Raw genomic sequence first — 22,163 nt, 5'->3', positions numbered from 1 at the left:
CATGTGGAAGTTTGTCTGTTACAGGCATGCCTCCTCATAGTAATTCTTAATAGGAAATGCTCAAACTCAGTGACCTCCCCCCCCGGCAGGTATTTGGGAATCGTACAAGGCATGGGGGAGGGAAAAGAGAAGCTAGATTCTAAATGCAGATAAAAGAGACTTTGCCATAAAAGTTGGCACTTTGGTTTGCTGTAACAGCACCTTTCATGATGGCTTCATTACACAAGAAGCTGAAACATCACGCTCTGCCATTATAACTTGGCCTCCTAAAGATCAACGGCCTGAACGTATCCAATTGTTGAGTTGCAATTATCATAGCCCTGTTTTCATTTTCCATGCCCTTGTTCCTTTCTTTTCCTCTCTCTTTCTCTCCCTCCCTTCACTTTGCTAAAGTAAACACATTTAGATTCCCCTTAACAAAATATCAAGTTTTAAAAATAGTATCCATCACTTTTTGGATTAGTCTGCTGTATGAATGTGGCCATAAACACAGCTATGCAAACTGCCAAGGAACTTACAAAATGTTGTACTTTCAAAATACACATGGATCTTCTAATTTCCATGGCCAAGTGTTACTAACATATTATCACATCTCATTTATCTCCCTTTTTCTCCATCTGTGCCTATCCACCCATGATACAGGAACATAAGAAGCTGCCTTATACTATCATCCAGCTCAATATTATCTATACCAGTGGCGGGCTCCAGACGTTGTTGGATTCCAATCTCTATCAGCCCCAGCCAGCATTGCCAATGGTAAGGGATGATGCAGCTGTGGGGAACCTTTGGCCCTCCAGATGTTGCTGAACTACAGTTCCCATCATCCCTGGCCATTGGCCATGCTTGCTGGGGCTGATGGAAATCATAGTTCAACAATATCTGGAGGGCTAAAGATTCCTTACACCTGGGGTGATGGGAGCTGTAGTCCAAAAACACCTGGAGAAAGCTTCATTGGCTCCCTCTGGTCTACACTTACTGGCAATGGGTCTCCAGGGTTTCAGACCAGGAGTCTGCCTCAGTCCTACCTGAAGATGCCGGGATTTGAACCTGAGACCTTCTGCATGCCAAGCAGATGCTCTTCCGCTGAACTACAGCCCTTCCCCCAAAATGAGGGGAGAGAGTCTGCAGCTCAGCGGAAGAGCATATCCTTTGCATTCAGAACTTAGGAACATGTGAACACAGGAAGGTGACTTATACAGAGTCAGACCACTGGTCCATCTAGCTCAGTATTGTTTACATTGGAGGCTGGTCCATTAGTGTGAACATAGCCCCCACCTACATGCATGCTTATTTACAATCTAGGGAATGGCACTGGTTGTCAGTTTTCTCCACCTAAATCCCTGTAGAATTCCCAGACTACTGGTTCCAGGCTATGGTCTGAAGTCACATGAGGCCACCACCTTGCTGAAGCTAAGCAGGTCTGGGTCTGGTCAGTGCCTGGATGGGTGACAGCCTGGGAACCACATGTATGCCGCCTTGGGTTCCATGGTGAAAGAAAGGTGGGGTATAAATGTAACATAAATAAAACAAATAAATAGAATTCAATAGGATGGGGACAAAATGAGAATTTTTTGTCCCTGCCTGTCATTGACTCTGACTCCACCTACTGTTGGCCTCCACGCCTTCTGCCCTACCAGTCCCAGTAGGCACCAATCTTTGAAATACTGTAGAGAGCCAGTGCATTGTAGTGGTTAGAGTGCTGGACTAAGAATTGGAGGACCAGGGTCAAATCCTCACTCATCCCTGAAGCTCACTGGGTGTCTCTCAGCATAGCACAGGGGAGTTGTGAGGATAAAATTAGGAGTGGGGAGACCCATGTATGCCACCTTGTCAAAATATGAGATATCAGTGCAATAAATCAGTATGAAACTGCCAAATAAATAACACAACCTCTCTTTTTTTTAACCCCTCTGGATTGTGAGTACAACCGGGGGGGGGAGAGTAAAAGGTGATTTGAGACTGTTAAGAAATTCCAAATATACATTCTGACATACTGAAAGCCACTCATCAAAGCAACTGGATTCTTCCTGAAGTGATTTACCCAATGCCATTTGGAGATGAGCTGTTAACACAGGAAGTAAAGATATCCCCTGTGATGCCACAAGGTCTCCATGCAGTCCTAATATCCTCTGTGAGATTCCTATGTATTAGTGACATTATCTAATTAGAAGGGGTGAACGCTTGGCAGAATTACCTGGAGCCTAGGCTTCTTAAACCCATAATTAGACTTAAGAACAACTGAGAGGCTGAGTCACCCCATCTATCAGCCACAGTTGGCAAACCTGCAGTGTGGTCTAGGAGAACTGAGCAGTTATTAAGGGACCCATGCCATTCTTTCAGGGGAAAGCTGGTTCAAGATAGCCACCTTCCATCCCTGAAATTATAGGGTGACACTTCTAGCATTTCTGTTGACTGGTCCTCAACATCCACACATCAGCTTGAAGCATCTTCAACTTCACTTTTGCTGGTGGGGTCTGCCAGGAATCTTTTAAAACTTGTATCTGAAATTCATAAACCATTCACTCACAAGTCACTTGAATAGAAGCCATGCGTTTCTGGCACATTAACCCCAGTATGTAACATTTGTCCATGGACTGAATTGTAGAATGGGGCTCTCAAGAACCTGACACCTGTTCTGGATGAGGTCGCGCTCCCTCTGAAGGACCAGGTCTGTAGCCTTGGGGTTTGGATTCATCTTTGTTCCTGGAGGCCCAAGTATCCTCTGTGGCTAGAAATGCCTTTTACCAGCTTTATCTGGTTCATCAGCTATGGCCATTCCTGGACAGAGATAGCCTGACCTCTGTAGTGCATGCTCTGGTAACCTTGAGGTTGGATTACTGCAATGCATACTATGTGGGGCTGTCCTTGGCCCTGCTTTGGAAGCTCAAGCTGGTGCAAAATGCAGTGGTCAGATTTCTGATGGGAGCATATGGCCAACAACATGTGACATCACTTTTAAAACATCTGCACTGGCTACCCCTTTGCTACAGGGCCAGGTTGAAGGTCCTTATATTCATTTACAAATCCCTAAACAACTTAGGCCAAGGGTATTTTAGGGACTGCCTGAACCCTTATATCCCAACTTAATCACTGAGATCTTCTGCAGGAGAGGTTTGGGTTGTCCCCTGAGCTGGCGGGGCTCATTTAACATTGACACAAAACCAAGCCTCCAGTGTCGTTTGTCCAGTTGTCTGGAATGCCTTGCCAACAGAGATTAAGCAGGAGCCTTCTGTTTTAACTTTTAAGCGCCTGCTGAAAACCTTTCTGTTTCCCCAGGCTTATGCAGGCAATTAAGAACACATTTTTTTCACAACAATTGACCTTTACTTTTATTGTATTTTAATGTTTTTTTTTAAAAAAAATTCAGTGGTTGTTGTTCTAAATATGTTGTAAACTGCTTTGATGTTTTTAATGAAATAGCAGTATACAAATATTTTTATAAATAAATAATAAATACACTAGTCTGCTATGCAAAGCAAAATGCAAAAAGGGTCAGGTGAATGGTAAGTGACAGAGTAAGAATGTAGGAAGAGCCCTGGTGGATCAGCCCAATGGGCCATCTAGTCTGGCATCCTGTTCTCACAGTGGACATCTAGATGCCTCTGTGATCCCCAGCAACTGACATCCAGAGGCATACTGCCTCCAACAGTGGAGGCAGAAGCTAGCCATTACTGACACTAGGTGTTGCTAGCTACTTATCCTCCATGAATTTCTCCGATTCTCTTTTAAAGTCATCCAAACTGGTGGCCGTCACTCCTTCCTCTGGGGGTGAATCCCATAGTTAACTATGCATGGTGTGAAGAAATACTTTCTGTTCCTGAATTCTCCAACATTGGATGCATCATTGAATGCTGCATTGGATGCCCATGAGTTCTAGTTTTATGGGAGAGGGATAAAAACATTTCTCTGTCTGCTTTCCCCACACCCTGCATAATTTTATATGCCTGTACATGCATGGCATTGAGAAGGTTCCAGCTTAAACCCCTGACATCTCAACACAGGATGGACAAACATCTTTGTCTGCAACCCTGGAGAGCCACTGCCAGTCAGTATAGATCAAGTATGGGGAACCTCTGGCCCTCCAGATGTGGCCGCACTACAGATCCCATCATCCCTAGCCATTGGTCATGTTTGCTGATGCAAGTTGTAGTTCAGCAGCAGGTCCAAAGGTTCCCCACATCTGGCATGGACAATTCTGTGTTGGATGGACCAATGACCCGATTCAGTATAAGGCAGCTTCCTTTGTCCTATGGCCTCCGTACAGCAGCAATACTGTAAGGCAGCAAGCTGCAGCAGAGCAGCCAGGATGTTTTAAAAAGTGCAGCAAAATTATGCAAAATGGTGCAACCACATTGGACCACTTACATTAAGTAAATTCTTGTGCAAGTCAGGCATGGGTAGAGATGGGTCGCCATTGCAGCAAAAAGGCAGACAAGAGCACTAGAGATGTTGCAAGCATTCTTTGGGGAAACCAGAAGGCTCCAGGAGGTTTAACCCTGAGCCCTGCCAGCTCTCCCAGTATGCCAATTGCCCAGCTGGATGCTCAGCACTTTTGCAAACATTAGAGCTGCACTAACTATGCAAAAGTTTTAATATCTGGATAGAAACTTTCAGTAGAGTAAAAGTCCTACACACACATGCACACATACACACACACAAACAAAACTTGTGTGAATATGCACCATTTCAGATGTTATTTGGCACCATGATTTCCCTTGGCAACTTTTGACCATCACCACCCCGGCTTCTCCTACTGCTTCTTCCTTCCTGGTTTAGTCATGTGAGAGATACAGCTCAATTAGGAATCACACAGTAAAAAGGAATAAAGATCTGATACTATGCACTCAGTGAGGTTCGACTACATAAGGACATTACCGAGGACATGAAGGAATTTGAGCCATTCAAAAAAGTTATTTTTCCACCTTTCATTAGATGGGTGGAGGGGACCCCCCCCCAAAAAATATTAATACTGTAAAAGGGGAGATATTTCTCCAAAAGTTTTGGAAGTGGATTGCCATTTACCTTACTTAACCTTACAAGCTGGCCAAGGATTTTCTATGTTTTCCACTTACTTTTTTTTAACTTTAAAGGACTCTCTCTGCAACTTCCCACTGCCGTGCCACATCACATTGCATTCTGGGAAGCATGGCTGATCAGAAGAACGCGACTCTCTCTCCAAAGTCTTCCACCAGCTGTAATTCCTGGCGAGACCCAGAAAGGTAAGCAGCAACCCCCTCCAGATCATTTCAAAGAAATTTCTCCTGCTCCTCAAGAAGGCGGCAGAAAACCACCTCCTCTTTTTACAAGGGGCAAATGTTTTAAGGAAACTGGGGATGGGAATGCAAACCAAACCTTAGAAGAATAAGCTAAGAAATTCACAAGGATTTCCGCAAAAAATAAAAATCACCCCAAAGGATAAAAACATTAGTGGGAAAACATGTGTAGTTTCATCTCTAGAAGATATCCCTGTCTGACGGCTTAAAATGCTCAGTCCTCAAGAGCTGGCATTCTGTCTTGCCCATATAAATTGGCAAGCCGTTTACCACAAACATTTATTGTTGGGTGTAAAGCCATGTGCTCGTTAGTCTCCTAAACATACCCTGTGTGACAAGTTTATGATATACTCTCAATAATTTATCAAAAGATCGTTAATGGGACAAGCAGCCCCAATCCTTTATAGTCCAAAGGTCCACCTGGAATACGTTGGAAGAGAAGTTGGAATATGATGCTCCATCAGAGAGAGAGAGAGAGAGAGTGCTCTTGTTCCTTTGGCCATGAGAAAGGGAAGTTATAAATTTGATTTTCAGCTCGTACAGTTTATTGAATGGGATAGGGAGGGGGTTGGAAAAACATTTTGGAGAAAAGCTTCTTGTGCACAGCCTTAGCTGAGTTGGCTTCTTTTCTATTCTTTTTTAACAAGGGACAAGGAAATGTTTATACACCATTTGAAATCTTGATTTATGTTCCCAAAGTAATCATGTGTTGAGATACAAATCTTTAGAAGACTTTTGTAAAAAAAAAAAAAAAATCAGCAAAAAGAGCTGTAAGTGAACGTACGGAAAACATACAATCGTTTCCATCCATTCAAGAGCCAACATTTGGGGTTTTTTTTTTCAATTGCTGACCCTCAGTGCTGGGTTTACTTCCTATCCAATGGTTTTTAAATGAAGCCCAAAAATAAACCGAGTATGCTAAAAATAGCATTCACCAGTGGTGGAAATGCCAATTAATTAGCAAGAGGATGCTGACCCGGTGACTTGATGCTGTTGATAACTTGAGGGTCTTTGGGTTCTTAAGGCAATAACTATTCAAATATTGGGCCTATGTGGGAATTTAAAGGTACCTAAGGGAATTTGGAGAACAGAGCCCTCAGGAAGGAATAAAGATTTGTGTGTGTGTGTTGTGTTTGTGTGTTTCATTTTAGCTGCATTTAGAAGCACTTAAACCTGGCTTTGCATTTCCCATGTTGTTAATTAGAACATTAATTACCAGGCTACATTCAAAGTGCTGGTGCAGGCGTATGAAGTCCTATACAGCTTGGGACCAGGATGCCTAAAATATCCTCTCATTCCCATATACACACAATTGATCACTGTGCTCTGAAGAAGCACTGGTGCAGTTATCCACACTGGTTCAGTTTGTCAGTCTACGTATGGGGGAGAAATTTGATTCAGTTTGCATTTAAATCAAAATTTATTAAATTCACACTTTCTGAAACAATATGACAACTGAAGCACAGCCATCCTTCAAAATTCACACTTATTCCAATTTTGCAATGCAGTTCTCCAACCAACCAATGTTTAGAAAAATGTGTATGTTTGGGAAAGTGTGCATAAAATGAATATATATATATATATATATATATATATATATATTGTGTGTGTGTGTGTGTGTGTACCGTCCCATAACCGAAGCTCTCTGGGCGGTTTACAACAATTAAAAACATTAAAAACAAATATAGAAATATACAAATTTAAAAACACTTAAAAAAAAACAATTTAGAAACACATGCTGAAATGCCTGGGAGAAGAGGAAAGTCTTGACCTGGCACTGAAAAGATAATAGTGTTGGTGCCTGTGACGTCCTTCCCTAGTTCTCCCTGTCAGGGTCCCACCTGCTTGTGGCTACTGCCTTTCACTAGGCACCACCAGGGACACCACCAGTCAGGACCGTCCTTTATATGGTTTCTCACTCTGCTCTAGCACAGATCTCACTAGATCCCACTGCTAGGCAGCACCACCAGTCACTTCCTGTAACCAATACTCCCAGAGACTTTGTCTGAGTCTCTCTATAGTTGGTTACTTTGTGACTGAGTGCTTATGCTGTTCCCAACCCCCTTGTATCTGTCTCTATAAAGCATACAACTCTGGGTTGCTCTGGATACTTGTCTTTGTTACAATATCTCCCTTCACCGCTGCCACCATTAGATACTGTTTCTGTTCAGCCTTGGTAATTACCTTGCCCTCCCGTCTGGTAAGCATATTCCCCAGAGAAGGATCAGGCCTTTGGTAAACCAAATAAGTATTTATTCAATAATACCAGGAAATAACAAGATTATTTTAGGAATGTTTCACAAGCGTATGATTTCATATATGGACACTCTTTATGTTTCTGTTCATATATATACTCTTTAAATATCAGCCAAATACAATCCAAACTTCCCTCAGAACTCTGCCAACCAACCCTCATCAAACAACCTCACTCCAACCAACTCAACAACTTCTCCCCCCCTCATCACTCACAAACCTCCATTTATACCTTTAGCCTGCCAGCCACTCAGCCAATCATCATCCAGCATACTTCAGCTTCTCACCCATGTACTCCGCCTTTCTCTCTGAGTCAATTACCGTACATCACCTAATAGACTCGCACTTACCATATTTACAGATGCTTAACCTACAGTAACATCACAGTGCCAGGCACACCTCATCACAAACATCATTCCATAATTTGGGGGCCACCACTGAGAAAGCCCTCTCCCTTGTTGCCAGTCTCCGAGCTTCCCTCGGAGTAGGCACCCAGAGGAGGGCCTTGGATGTTGAGCGTAGTGTACAGGTGGGTTCATGTGGGGAGAGGCGTTCCATCAGGTATTGTGTTCCCAAGCTGTGTAAGGCTTTATAGGTTAAAACCAGCACTTTGAATCGAGCTCAGAAACATACAGGCAGCCAATGCAAGTGGGCTAGAATTGGTTTTATATGTTCAAACCGTCTGGTCCCTGTTACCAATCTGGCCACTGAATTTTGCACAAGCTGCAGTTTCCAAACCATCTTCAAAGGCAGCCCCACATAGAGTGCATTGCAGTAATCTAACTTGGAGGTTACCAGAGCATGGACAACTGAGGCCAGGTTATCCCTGTCCAGATAGGGGCATAGCTGGGCCACCAACCAAAGTTGGTAGAAGGCACTCCGTGCCACCGAGGCTACCTGAGCCTCAAGTGACAGAGATGGTTCTAGGAGAACCCCCAAGCTATGAACCTGCTCCTTCAGGGGGAGTGCAACCCCATCCAGGACAGGTTGAACATCCACCATCCGGTCAGAAGAACCACCCAGTAGAAGCATCTCAGTCTTGTCTGGATAGAGCCTCAGTTTATTAGCCCTCATCCAGTCCATTGTTGCAGCCAGACACTGGTTCAGCACATTGACAGCCTCACCTGAAGAAGATGAAAAGGAAAAATAGAGCTGCGTGTCATCAGCATACTGATGGCAGCACACTCCAAAGCTCTGGATGACCACACCCAATGGTTTCATGTAGATGTTGAACAGCATGGGGGACAGAACTGACCCCTGTGGTACCCCATACTGGAGAATTCAGGGTGCCGAGCAATGTTCCCCAAGTACCACCTTCTGGAGCCGACCCTCCAAGTAGGAGCTGAACCACTGCCATGCAGTACCTCCCACTCCCAACTCAGCCAGTCTTCCCAGAAGGATACCATGGTCAATGGTATCAAAAGCCGCTGAGAGATCAAGGAGAATCAACAGAGTCACACTCCCCCTGTCTCTCTCCCGACAAAGGTCATCATACAGGGCGACCAAGTCTGTTTCTGTGCCAAAACCAGGCTTGAAACCCGACTGAAATGGATCCAGATAATCAGTCTCATCCAAGAGTGTCTGGAGCTGGCCTGCCACCATTCGTTCAAGGACCTTGCCCAGGAATGGAACATTTGCCACCAGCCTATAGTTATTAAGATTTTCTGGGTCCAGGGAGGGTCTCTTCAGGAGTAGTCTCACTATATATATAAACACTTTATATTAGGAGAAATACCTTTCAAATATGTCTACATTAGTCAAAACTGCATACAAAAATGTTTTTCGTAGAAGAAATTCACACCAAAATGCTGAAGAATTTTCATGAGGACTTTTTTCAAAAAAAATATAGATTGTTGCAGAAATGTGGAGAACTGAATTTAAGATTGGAAAAATGAGAAACTGACAGAACTGAAACTGACAGATCTTTCCATCCCTATTCCTGACACACACACACACTCAGAGGACTTTCTCAGAATGTCATCTTCAAAGTGTGACAACAATATGGAGGAAGAACACCACCTAAGAAGGCCTCCCACTCTTGGTTCCAAAGGAGGGAAGTTCCCTTTGGATTTAGATGACTCCTCCCTCCCCTTTGTTCTTCCCTGAATTATGAATCAAATCTAGAAACTGTTGTGAGGATGCTCCTGCTTCACTTGGCCAGTGAAGTCCAGAAGCCACAGGATACATTCAGTCCCTGCTGGAGCACATACTTGTGTAACAGCACACAGCTCCTTCTTGCCACTGTTTGCTTATTTGTCCAATGTTCAGAACGGAAATCCAACCAGTGAATACAATCAGTTGTTATAGCTTTCACTCTGCAAATGCTACATAATTTTTACGTACCCCCCCCCATTTGCATTGCGTCTCCTTTGCATTGACATGAATGAGGTGGAGTAACATAAGGACAGTGTAATCGACATATTTGCCCATTAGCTACAGGCCAAGTTCAAGGTTCTGGTTTTGGTGTACAAAGCCCATTCAGCTTGGGACAAGGATACCTGAAAGATCTTTTTACCCCTTATATACCTAGTCGATCACTAAGCTCTGCAGATGAGGGCCTCCTGCAGATACCATCTCATCAGAAGGTCCATTCTGTACACCATAGGAAGCAGACCTTTAGCATTGTGCCATTGACCATTTGGAATTCCCTCCCCTTAAATATTAGACAGGCACCATTTCTGTTGTCTTTTCAGTAGCTACTGAAGACCTTCCTCTTTCAACATGCCTTTTAAGTAGAGATCTCATCCCAGTCTGTCTGTGCTGGAACTGCTTTTTAAGATGTTTTTAAATGTGTTTTTAAAGATGTTTTGTTTTAATTATGTTTTAGAGTGTATTTAGTGTTTTTGTTTGCCACCCTCGGCTCCTTCTGGGAGGAACGATGGGATATAAAATAAACAAATCATTATTATTATTATTATGAGATGATGATGATGACGATGACGATGGTGATAGTTTACATAAATTACATAAGCTATATAATTTTGCCACAGCAGACAGACTGACCAGAGAGGTGTGCCTTCACCAACATCTCTCTTTGCTGGACTATTATTTTATTTTATTTATTAAATTTATATCCTGCCCTTCCTCCCAGAAGGAGTCCATCAACCAGGCCATCAACCAGAGAAGGGAGGTTTACCCATTCTCTTTCCAGATGGGATTCTGATGAAAATCAGCTCCCTTGCAGTCATTAGTATTTAGGGGAGGACTTTAAATTGGCTACTTCTGGGAGGAAGGGCAGGGTAAAAATTTAATTAATAAATAAATAGGTGCCAATTGGAGCTCTCTTTTTTTCCCTGTGGAATAGGATGGTTTTCCTTGGGACTGTAGCTAGGAAAAGAAAGGAAACTTCCCCTCCCTTCTGCGGTTCCAATAAAAATCCTACTTCCTTCACTTAATATTAAATTTTATTTAAATTGTTTAGAAAGGCAAAGCTGCATGCTACTAATCAAGATAATCTGTAGTTAAGCCCTCACTTATTCTGGTAGCTGGTCTAATCCTGAAGCCTGTTCTTTGAGAAGCTCTCCATGGTCCTGACTCAGTTGCCCAACCTGCATCTTGCCGCACCTTGCCAGCATATCCCCATAGGAGAATGGGCCAGGTATGTGCCATTTGGGATATCCTGAGGTGCATCAGGTCCAGGTGTTTGGTCTTCCCTCATCTCCCCCCCCACCTCATCATTGTCCACTCCATCTGGGGTACATCCTTTGGGCATTGTCTGGTCAGCTAGAGGGCCAGGCTGGGCCTCTAATCTCCTATGCGCTCAGTCTGCTGCAGTCACACCATGCATTCTTCTTCCTGCTGTCCTGTGATGCAGTGTGGCAAAGCAAAGCACAATCAAAGTGCAAGGAGAGGCAGGGTTCAGGCTGAATACAAGGCTCAGGCAGTGCTCTGGGCAACACAGAACCCTGAATATGCTCCAACAAGGAAGAAGCTGAACATGAGCCCTTATATAGTAGTAGCAGCAGGTGCAGCCTGGTTGTTAGCAACACCTGTGCTGCAAGGTGCTGCCTTACGTAAAGGAGCCAAGCCAGTAATCTCCTACCGTGATGGAGCAGGGAGCCTCAGGTATGGTCCTCCAAGTCAGAGGATGACAGCGCCACATCCTCAGGATAGAAGGAACTTGCTCCACAGATTCATTTGATAGCAGCTCTCCTGGTGCAAGGCCTTCAGGTTTGGAGTTCCCATCTCCATCACTCAATGAAGAGGACTCCTGGTCCCTGATTCCTCCCCTACAGTCCTACCAGGATCCCATTTGAAGGGCAAATTTGGGACAGCTCCACCATGCTCATGATATTCCCCCTCCACATCCACCCCATCTATATCCCCTGTAGGTGGAACAGGGGGCATGGCATGACCCCTCTCCATGCACGTTTGCTGCTTAAAACAACTCAAGCGTGCTGTTGTTCAGCAGCTGCCCTCACCACCTTCAACTCTACTAGCACACGGACTTCCTTAATGACCATTCATGGCCTCGTTTTTAACTAAAGCACCATTGTGGAAAGTACCCCCTACCTGAAGCAACACCTGTCCCCACAGGTGTGGGCTAGAATAGAAAGGTTGTGCAGTTTTGAACCGAGACAAAAGAACAATTGGACTTGTTGTCTCAAGCTTGACTCCAAACCTTCCTCATGCATTGTCTTCCTCATGAAGAAGGCAATAAGCAAATATTATTAGAAACAGTCCTACTGCATTACCTCAGGTTACATAAGGCACAAAGGTACATAGGATTGCCTTATACTGAATCAGACCATTGAGCCTTCTTGCTCAGTAATGTCTACACTAACTGGCAGTAGCTCTCCAGGATTTCATGCCTCAAGTAGGGAGTCTCTCCTAGCCCTAACTACAGATGCTGGGGATTTAACCTGGGTACAAAGCAGGTGCTCCACCACTGAGCTAAGGCCCTCTACCACTGACCAAAAAAAAAATATCTGCACATCAAAATCACAAAACAAACAAGGCAAGAACATCACAATACCTCTCAAAGAATTCCCCGCCCCCGGCCTTATAATGGAATGGAGGGTGCTGCTATTATATCCATGCTCCTGGGTTGAATCCAACTTATGCAATGGAACTTCCGCTCCCTCTCTTATCCCTGCATCACCCCTCCTGCATACATAAATCTACTCTGGAGGGTTGGAGGACCCCCTTCCCAAGCAGATTTGATGAGGTGTGGGGGGGGTGCAGGAGAGGGAGGGTAATTCATTTCCACTCGTGGAAGCCATCCCACTTGTGAACAACTTGGTTGTGCTACAACCACCTGTGCCTGAAGAATGTCAACACTTGTTGAGGCCACTATCTCTAGCAGTCATTATTTCTCAAAAAAAAAGTATACAGCCCTAATAAGCCTGTCAAAGCTTGTCACATATGGAGGTTGCAAGGCACAAAAACTGCTTGAGAGAAGAGAAACAGAAGGAGAAAATAAAGCAATCCCTCAGCACTTCCCTCCAAAAGATGTTTTTACAAGCTGAGAAGTGTCCATATAATTGCATATTTTCCTACATTATTTTTTGTTTCCCTCAGATTCAAAGCAGGACTGGCTCTAAGCTTGAAAGGGCCTTCAACATGGTGCATTCAGTGGTTCCCCAACAGCTGCAACCTTTCTTTTCCCAAAATACAATGCCTCAGAAATTGCCATTCCATAGCCACACGAGGGAGGAGGGGGATGTCAGCTGCCGCACACATATGGGATTTTTCTTTTTTACCCAGAATGCCACTCAGTGATGGAACTTTTAGGGTACTGCATTGTAGGGAAAGTACAGCCACTGGAAATGTAAAAGGAGAGGCCTAGGCAGACATTCCTATAAGCAGCAGGCCCCAGCACCTGCCTGAGTATGCCAGGTAGTGATGCTAACCCTGACCCAAAGCCATTCTAGTAAGTTTTCAACAGATAGATCACATCACCTTTTCATTAAAGTCAAAATAATCATGGGCTGCTGAGTTGAAGCTCTCCAGACAAACAAGTCACAACAGTGGAGAAGGGTCAAAGGTCAGTGGTAGAGCATCTGCTTTGCATGCAGAAGATACCAGTTTCATCCCCGGCAACTCCAGGTAGGTCTGGGATGGTCTCCTGTCTGAAATCCTTGATAGCCATGGCCAGTCAATGTAGACAATACACTGGATGGACCAAGTCTTCTGTTCCAGCTTTCAACTGATGTACCTTTTTTTTTACTACTATTTATGACAGACTGGATATTCAAAGCTATCAGATGGACTTCAGGATCCCTTCTGCTCAGTTATGTTCCCCCCTCCCCATCTCTGCACTTTGCAAAGAGCAACATTTTCCCTTTAGTTTGGAGGACACGCTATGTTCTGCAGGCAAATTAAAAGTTTATAAATGCCACTAATTTTATGGCTTTCTCTGAAAGCAAAACAACTTTGAATTTGCTCCATGAGTTGGTTAATGGGCAAGCATCCTGCATGCAACCCAAATATCCCTGCTAATCAAAAGCAGGCATCAGAGATGGGGATGGAAGGAAGAACACACTAGAGAAGACCTGCCCTTTCTAAGTAACATCCCTACAGGCAAAAACATCAGTTACATGCAAGCCACAAACACATGAAAGGTTGTATGTAGAGAAGGAGCCACTGGGTTTTCCACCAGGCACAATTCCAAGTATAGCAAATGCCAAACAGGTTTGAACTTCTCTCTCTCTCTCTCTGCCCCTCCAGACATCATTTTTATTGCACATTCATGATGATTTGTGTTTGTGATGCTGTTGGGGCAGTAACATGCAATCCTGCTTTCAATACTCTTTGCATGTGCAAAAGTTTTGAGGGGGTCACAGTGCTATATTTGCAGTCGGTGCATATCTTGTAGCTTTCTGCTGAAATCCCATAACTTTTTATCAGGGTCAGCCCCAGGCATAACTGGGCCATTGGGTACCAGCCTGCCCCAGGCCCACAGTGTCTGCCCACATGTGCCACCTACCTCTTCTGCTGAGATGACCGCTGGTCACGCTGTGCATGCATGCATGCCATCAACCAAGATGGCGGCAGGGACATCAGCCCCTTAGGGAAGCCTCGGCCACCGTCTTGGTTGATGGCAGGTATGTGCATGCACTGCGCACAGCGTTCACCACAACTGGGGAAGTAGGTGGGGCATGCAGGCTGGTGTTGCAGGCCTATGCAGTTGTATGGAGGGGTGCCTGGGAGCTCCCTCTCTGCAATCTGTGGCAGGGATGGGACCCAACAATGCTGCAGATCATAGAATAGGAGTGCTACCTTCCCAGCCTAAGGCTCCTCTGGGCCCCAGGGGCCTTCAGCCAGGACTCAACCTGGCCGTGCTCTGGCGCTAGCCCTGCTTTTTATATCACAAATGTTCTGGTTTATTTTGGCTCACTTTTGTTGTGCTATAGCTCCTCCAGACAGCAATAATGTGGTAGCATTGGGGAAGCATAGCAGAACAAAGTAAAATAGAATAAATCCACCAGTAATGCACTGTTCTCGTACAATCCACATTGAGAGACTATTTATTCTTCCTGTTTGTATTCACTCAACCTTTCCTACATTGAACACAACCCCTTAAACATAGGCATATTTCACTGGATGCCAGGAGTGCACATTCACCTTCCTTTCCATTTTGAACAGAGGAGAGGTGCAAAGAGCTACTTTCTGTGAGTGTTTCTACAATAGGCTAGTTTCTGGCTGAGATCCATTGGCTGGTGCCAGTTCAAAAGCATTCCATCAACCTAACAGGCCAGTGTGTATTCTAGTTAATTCTTTGTTCACTATCCACTCCTTTTACCGATCCATTTTCCCTTCCAAAAATATTGATAGTACAAATCATTTTGAAAGGAAATATTGATATCTTGACAAATGAAAGGAAATACCAATAAAATTATCATTCTTAATAGTGATATTCTTTAAAAAATCAGAAAGAGCCACAGGAAATTGCTGCGTATAATCTGATCTGTAATGATATATAATGTGAATTATCCGAATTGGGCTGAATTCTGGCACATCCCTAGTTTCTGCACATATGCATTTGCACCCCTCTGTATTCTCCAACCCAGAAAAGCAAGAGGCATTTTCACAGATGAACACATTCCAGCCAGAGCAAAACACACAGGGTACAAAGCAGGACCCATAAGGAATATGGCTTGGGGAGAAGGGTGTGGCCTGGGAGATTCCTGAGGGCCAAACAGAATGATGTAGAGGGTCATATTTGGCCTATAGGACTAAGGTCCCCCACCCTAGGTTAAAGAGTGCTTTCACCAGCTCTGAACTGAGCAAGAGATGGCTCTGACCATCAGCTGCAAACGTCACCATCATTACATTAAATCCCACTAAAGGTGCATTTTCATCTGCAACTGATTAGAAGAGGTAGAGTCTGAGTAATTCACCCTTTAGAAAGGCTTTTTCGCCTCTGGGATAACTAGATTTAGTCATCCTAAATCTGGGAACATACGGGGCAGAGTTTGCATCACAGAGTGCTTATTGAATCTGAGCAGTGACACACCAGCATCAATCTATGAGTTTAGTGAGGCAACTGTGGACAGAAGCCATTGAATCAATGGGATAAAAGGAAGAGATGGCATTCACCATTGCTGATTAAAAATAAACTCCCTAGCAGAAAGCAGAGAGAATCTCTTGGACTTCGGGGCTACATCTGCACCTTACTTTTAAAGTAGTATACCACTTTAACAGTTGTGGCTTCCCCCAAAGAATCCTGGGAACTGTTAAGGGTGCTGAGAGTTGTTAGGGGACCTATATTCCCCTCACACAACTACAGTTCCCAGAGTGGTTTAACAATCAAACCCTCTTCCCAGGGAACTCTGGGGATTGCAGCTCTCTGAAGGGAATAGGGGTCTCCTAACAACTGTCAGCATCCTTAACAAACTACAGTTCCCAAGGTGCTTTGGGGGAAGCCATGATTGTTAAAGTGGCATACTGCTTTAAATGTATAGTATGGATGTGACCCTGGTCACCCAGTGAAGAAAAAGTAGTTCATTCCTTTGAGTGAGCTGCTTTAGTCATAAACAGGATGTAATTCGGGGTTCTGAGTACTGCATTCAGCACCAGTCCCTGGCGGTAGAGCAAAGTGAGGTGGAAGTGAAGAGAGGTAAGGAGCCAATGACCCTGAATTGCTCATACCAGTGTCTAAGCCTGTCCTGAATGGTGTTACAGATAGGACAGGCATCAGTGCTTGGCATCTGCAGTGCCCTGACAGATCCTATTGCTGATGTCTGTCCTGGGCACCCCTTTAAAAAAACTGTTCCATACTCCAATCAGCACTGTGCCGCTGGTCTGGAAGCCACTGTTTTAATTCCACACATTGCCCCCATAGAAACAAAAAAAGCTGCTTTTAGGGATTGAAGGATTTGTCACTTTCAATTCTCTCAGTTCCTCATTATTCCAATCTTAAATTAGGCTCTCCACATTTCACATGCAGCAATTTGCAATTTAAAAAAAAATAAAGCCTCCTGAAATTTCTCCAGAATTTTAGTGCAATTTCTCCTAATTAACACATTTTTGTATGTTATTTTGACTAATATACACATTTTTGCAAGCACTTTATCCTAATATAATGCACTTTTGTATGTTATTGTCACATATATTCATTTTATGCCCGCATTCCCCTAATATATGTTTTTTTAACATTGGTTGGTTGGAGAACTGCATCACAACATTCGGATAAGCGCAAATTTCGAAGAATGGCTGTGTTTCAGTTCTCATATTGTTTCAGAAAATGCAAATTTGATACATTTGGCTTCAAATGTGAACTGAATTGAATTTCTTGCTCATCTCTTCTTTCATACTAAGTCATACTGATTTATACTAGTTTATACTGAGACCGACCATTGGTCCATCTAGCTCAGTATGGTCTACACTGACTAGCAATAGCTCTCCAGGGTTTCAGACAGGGGATGCTCCCAGTCCTACCTGGAGATGTCATAAGGCAAGTGTGGGGAACCTTTGGCCTCCAGATGTTGCTGTATTACAACTCTCTTATCACTGGTCATGTTTGCTGGGGCTGATGGGAACTGTAGTTCAGCAACATCTGGAAGGCCAAGGTTGTTAGTGCCTGGGGCACTTCCAGATGAGTTGTTTATTTGCACCAAGTTTGGGTTTTACCCCATACTTCCAAGTGCAATCATCAAAAAGTCCAATAAGAAAATTGCACTAGAATTTGTGCAGAAAACATAGATGATAATGTTGTATAACCTCCATGCAAACATATCAGGGTGGGTGCTGAATAAATAGACAATGCAATGTAATCTCCACATTTTTATGCAAACATATCAGCATGAATGCTCAATAAACAGCCAATCTGGAATCTCCTCTGGTTGCTAAAATATTATGGTCACTTCCACACCATATATCTAAAGCACATTTATAGCACTTTAACAGTCATGGCTTCCCCCAAAGAGTCCTGGAAAATGTAATTTGTTAAGGGTGCTGGCAACTGTGAGTGGGGTAAACTACAGTTCCCATACCTACTGTATACCTGTGAAACATGGATCATCTATAAATGCCACACCCAACTTCTTGAAATATTCCACCAACTCTGCCTCTGGAAAATTATGTAAATTACTTGGGAAGATAGGCGGACTAATGTTAGAGTATTAGAAGAAGCAAAGATCACCAGCGTTGAAACAATGATCCTTCAACATCAACTTCTCTGGACTTGCCATGTTGTTCGAATGCCTGATCACCGTCTTCCAAGTAGCTAGACTACTCCCAACTTAAGGATGGAAAATGCAATAATGGTGGACAGCAAAAGATGTTTAAAGATGTTCTAAAAAGTAACCTAAAAAATGTAACATGACTACTAAGAACTGGGAGGTCTTGGCCCATGAGCGTCCCACATGGACGTCGGCTATTATCAAAGATGCTATAGACTTTGAAGAAGTATGAACACAGAGCGAAAGAAACAAATGAGCCAAGCAGAAGGCACGTCAAACAAATCATCATTGCAACAATCTTCCATCTGGAAACCTATCTCCTCACTGTGGAACGCTGTGTGGGTCAGGATTGGTCTCCAAAGAATCATAAAATCATAGAATCATAAAATAGTAGAGTTGGAAGGGGCCTATAAGGCCATCGAGTCCAACCGCCTGTGCAATGCAGGAATCCAAATCAAAGCATTCCCGACAGATGGCTGTCCAGCTGCCTCTTGAATGCCTCCAGTGTCAGAGAGCCCACTACCTCTCTAGGTAATTGGTCCCATTGTCGTATGGCTCTAACACTTAGGAAGTTTTTCCTGATGTCCATTTGAAATCTGGCTTCCTGCAACTTGAGCCCATTATTCAGTGTCCTGCATTCTGGGATGATCGAGAAGAAATCCCAGCCCTCTTCTGTGTGACAACCTTTCATGTACTTGAAGAGTGCTATCATATCACTCCTCAGTTTTCTCTTCTCCAGGCTAAACATGCCCAGTTCTTTCAGTCTCTCCTCATAGGGCTTTGTTTCCAGTCCCCTGATCATCTTTGTTGCCCTCCTCTGAACCCGTTCCAGTTTGTCTGCATCCTTCTTGCAGTGCGGAGACCAAAACTGGACGCAGTACTCAAGATGAGGCCTAACCAGTGCTGAATAGAAGAGAACTAGTACTTCACGCGATTGGGAAACTATGTGTCTGTTAATGCAGCCTAATATAGCATTTGCCTTTTTTGCAGCCACATCACACTGTTGGCTCTTGTGATCAGCGACAATTCCAAGATTCTTCTCACATGTCGTATTGCTGAGCCAAGTATCCCCCATCTTATAACTGTGCATTTGGTTTCTTTTTCCTAAGTGTAGAACTTTGCATTTATCCCTGTTGAATTGCATTCTGTTGTTTTCAGCCCAATGCTCCAGCCTATCAAGGTCCCTTTGAATTTTCTTTCTGTCTTCCATGGTATTAGCTGTGCCCCCCAATTTTGTATCATCTGCAAATTTGATAAGCATGCTTTGTACCTCCTCATCCAAGTCATTAATAAAAATGTTAAAGAGCACTGGGCCCAGGACCGAGCCCTGTGTTACCCCACTCATTACTTCCCCCCAGTTTGAGAAGGAACTATTGATAAGCACTCTTTGGGTACGATTCTAGAGCCAACTGTGGATCCACCTGATAGTTGTTCCATCCAACGCACATTTAGCTAGCTTGCTAATCAGAATATCATGGGGCACTTTGTCAAAAGCTTTGCTGAAGTCGAGATATATTATGTCCACAGCATTCCCACAGTCTACAAGGGAGGTCACCCGATCAAAAAATGAGATAAGATTAGTTTGGCAGGATTTGTTCTTCATAAATCCATGTTGGCTCCTAGTAATCACTTCGTTGCTTTCAAGGTGCTTAGAGATTGACTGCTTTATAATGTGCTCCAGAGTTTTTCCAGGGATTGATGTTAGGCTGACTGGTCTGTAGTTTCCCGGTTCCTCCTTCTTGCCCTGTTTGAAGATAGGGACAACATTAGCTCTCCTCCAGTCATCCAGCACTTCACCAGTCCTCCATGATTTCACAAAGGTAATAGACAGAGAGTTCTCCAGTCAGTTCCTTCAATACTCTAGGATGCAGTTTATCAGGCCCTGGAGATTTGAACTTGTTCAAAGTGATTAGGTATTCCTTGACCATTTGTCTATCAATCTCAAGCTCCAATCCTGCCCCTTCTACTTCATGTTTCCCGGGAGGGTCACAGATCCTTTTTTGGGAGAAGACTGAGCCAAAATAGGAATTGAGCACTGCTTTTTCTTTGTCATCTGTTATCATTTTGCCATCCTCACTGAGTAGCTGTGCCACTATTTCTTTTCTCTGTCTTTTACTATGGACATACCTGAAGAAAGTTTTTTTGTTGCTTTTAGCATCCCTCGCTAGCCTCAGCTCATTCTCAGCTTTAGTCTTCCTGACACCATCCCTGCAATTCCTTTGTGGCCTGGCCTTTTTTCCACTTCCTGTAGGTGTCTTTTTTTGTTTTCAGGTAATCTCTAAGCTTTTTGTGAAGCCACATGGGCTTCTTCTGCTGTTTTCCCCCTTTTTTCCTTGTTGGAATTTACTTGCCATTGCACTTTTAGAATTTCCTTTTTTAGAAACTCCCACCCATCTTGGACTCCTTTTCTCATTAGGGTGGCTTGCCATGGAAAGGTACAATTGTGCTGAGTTTATTGAAATCAACTTTCCTGAAGTCCAGGGGGCGCGTTTGGCTTCTCTCAGCTTTGCTTCTGTTAAAATCAAGAGTTCAAGTATGGTGTGGTCACTTTCCCCCAGAGTTCCCGAAACTGCCACTTCATCCACGAAATCATCTCTATTGGTTAGAATCAAGTCCAGGATAGCTGATCCTCTGGTTGCTTCCTCCACTTTCTGTAGGAGATAGTTATCTCCAACACAAGTCAGGAATTTCTTGGAGGGGCCGTGTTTGGCAGAATTTGTCTCCCAACAGATATCGGGATAATTGAAATCCCTCATTACTACTACATCATGCCTCCTTGAAACAGTGGCAATTTGCTTTTCAAAAGTTACATTCTCATCTTCTCCTTGATTGGGTGGTTGGTAGTAGACTCCAAGCACCACATTCCTTTTATTACTTGCTCCATTAATTTTAATCCAGATACTCTGAGTGGAGCTACCAAGCTCATCCTCCTGTATTTCTGTACAGAGATATATATTTTTAACATATAGAGCAACTCCACCTCCCTTTTTATTCCTTCTATTCTTCTTGAACAAGTTGTATCCTTCTATTGCTGTATTCCAGTCACGGGAGTCATCCCACCATGTTTCAGTTATACCTATCAAGTTGTAATTGCCCTCCTGTATTAAGAGTTTAAGTTTGTCCTGCTTGTTTCCGATGCTTCTGTGCATTATGTTAGTATACAAACATTGAAGACCATGTGATTTATGGCTTGGCTTCCATAGTCACTTACGGACCCACTATTAAAGACTTTGTTTTGGAAGACAATATTACTCGGTCACGAGTGATCGCCAATGAATGAAATTTATTTATTTATTTATTTTATTATTTTGATTTATATACTGCCCTTAGCAAAAGTAGCTCTCAGGGCGGTGAACAAACAAAGTAAAATACAATATATCATAATAAAAACCACAAAAACATATACAAACAAACAACAAAAAACACAATTAAAACAAAATACAGCACAAATTAAAGAAAATACAGATTAAAAGATTAGAAAGGTTAAGAAGATTAAAAGATTAAAATGCCTGGGAGCATAAAAAGGTCTTTACCTGGCGCCGAAAAGATAGTAGTGTAGGCGCCAGGCGTACCTCTTTGGGGAGGCTGTTCCACAACTCAGGGGCCACCACAGAAAAGGCCCTAGATCTGGTAACCACCCTCCGGGCTTCCCGATGGGCTGGTACTCGGAGGAGGGCCTTAGATTCTGAACGAAGTGAACGGGTAGGTTCATAGCGAGAGAGGTGTTCCACAAGGTATTGAGGTCCCACGCCGTGTAAGGCTTTATAGGTCAAAACCAGCACCTTGAATCTCACCCGGAAGCAAATAGGAAGCCAGTGCAGACGCGCCAGAATAGGTGTTATATGCGAAGACCGACTGGTCCTCGTCAATAGTCTGGCAGACGCGTTCTGCACCAGCTGAAACTTCCGAACTGTCTTCAAGGGCAGCCCTACGTAGAGCGCATTACAGTATTCTAATCTTGAAGTTACCAGAGCATGAACAACGGAGGCGAGGTCGTCCCTGTCCAGATAGG

This window comes from Rhineura floridana, chromosome 12 (genome assembly GCF_030035675.1).
Source record: "Rhineura floridana isolate rRhiFlo1 chromosome 12, rRhiFlo1.hap2, whole genome shotgun sequence".
Lineage (NCBI taxonomy): Eukaryota > Metazoa > Chordata > Lepidosauria > Squamata > Rhineuridae > Rhineura > Rhineura floridana.
Note: the sequence above shows the minus strand (reverse complement) of the source record.